Source organism: Antechinus flavipes, chromosome 3, assembly GCF_016432865.1.
Source record: "Antechinus flavipes isolate AdamAnt ecotype Samford, QLD, Australia chromosome 3, AdamAnt_v2, whole genome shotgun sequence".
Taxonomy (NCBI): Eukaryota; Metazoa; Chordata; class Mammalia; order Dasyuromorphia; family Dasyuridae; genus Antechinus; species Antechinus flavipes.
Genome location: NC_067400.1, coordinates 240,162,658 through 240,164,587, shown reverse-complemented (window position 1 = coordinate 240,164,587; position 1,930 = coordinate 240,162,658).

The following is a 1,930-nucleotide window of genomic DNA, read 5'->3' as shown; positions in this document are numbered from 1 at the left end:
GAGCCAGTTGTTTTCAAGAATACCCCCCACTACCACCCAAGGAAAAATAAATAGATTTTTCAAGTTCCAATCCCTTCAAGACTACATCTAATCAAGGTCAGCAGTTTAGGGTAATCCTGCACACTCTCCATAACAAAAAGCATCTTGTCTGGCCATGCTATCCCATGCTTTCTGTTTCTTAATTGTCTGGCCAATTCAGCCCTGGTTTGGGGGACTTGCTTCCACCTTTTGCTTCTAAAAAGTTGAGGTCATCATGAAGCTATTGTGATCAATACAAATGTATACAGCCTGGAGCCTAGAACTTCAAAGGAGAAGACCATAATCTCAGAATGGATTTTACTGAAAGTTTTGGATTTGTTAGTTTACCCTATAGAAGATTGGTACTTTGCAAATTCAGGGTAATTGGGCTTCACTTCATAGGTTTTGGGTGTGTGTAATTGTTTTGTATTTTTGAAAATCTTCTCTTGTATTTTGCGTATCCGAGAGCAGGGATACAACTGAAGCTGCTTTAATTTTGGCCTGTAATTTCTTTTTTGGAGAAATTTGAGAGGTTGTGAAGATCATAGAAATTTTTATTCATATGATCCTGAAGTCTGACTTGACCTTTAACATGATTCAGTTTCTCTTTCTATAAAATGAGGATAGTAATACTTGCACTCTGCCTGACAAGGTTGCAGTGTGGAAAGCAGTTTACATCATAAAGTGCTATGTTAACATGAGTTATTTTTATTATTTCTTTGAATTATAGTGTATCATATCTTTAACCTATATCAGATTGCTTGCTGTCTAGGAGAGGGGAAAGGGCAGGGAGAGAGAGAAAAATTTGAAACACAAGGTTTTGCAAAGGTGAATGTTGAAAACAACCTTTACATGTATTTAGAAAATTTTTTTTAAAAACTTTAAAAAAGAATTATAGTGCATCAGAAAAAAATAACAAATTAGCTCTTTGAAATTTTGTCATTCAGAGTTTCTACGTGACCCCTGTTAATAATTTATACTATTTCTACTTGTCTTATATTTATTATAGTGTGATTGATTTTTTCTAAGTCCTATTTTACATGGATAAAATGAGAGAATGCACTTTCAAGTGACAAAGGATGGCATAAGAAATTAAATATTTCAAATCACATATCAATAGTCTTTAATAAATAAAGACTTAGAACTGTACTTTGGAACATTTCCTTTCATCCAGAAATTATATTTGTTTACATATGTTTACATATATACATCAAGTTGTAACAAATTTAAGTTTGTTTTGTTGCTTTCCGTTCAGTGTTTCTAAAATGTTTTTACCTCCATTCACTTTGAAGAAACAAGTTCTTGCTGTGCAAAGTCATCTCTGGAAAGAAACTGATTCAAACTTTGCACAGTTGCTTCTTATTAAATCTGTGAGCATATCCTGAATTTCTGTAAGCCAGGAAATTTACTAGGAAATCCCCTTCAAAAACAGGTCATAGAAGAGTTAACTGAAGACCCAGACAGCCTCTTGCTGATCTAGTAATGAGTAAGCAATGTAGCCTCTTGTCAGTAGCTTGTTGTGAACTTGGGTAACCCAGCTGAGCCCTCGGCTTGCCAAAGCTGGAGGAGGTAATCAGCTTGACCTATGTGACCTTCCTGAGGCTGTTGGATGTCCTGCATCGAGAAGCTTGTTTGCATATGACTCTTACATGCTGCTTAGCTGAGTCTGAATCCCTTTTATAACAACTGAACCTGAGTCAGCTATGAGAGGTAACATAATATAAATTAGTCAGTTATATGTTGCACAATATAGTAGGTACTTTTTTTTCATTTAATGGGAACATATCCGGGAAATCCCAAAAAGATTTCCAGGAACAGCTATGACATCTGCCCTTCTAGCTTTATTAAAATAAATTGAAGGTTATATAACAGTCTGTCAGCACTTCACATATCTTAGTGGAGTTCTGTTTCA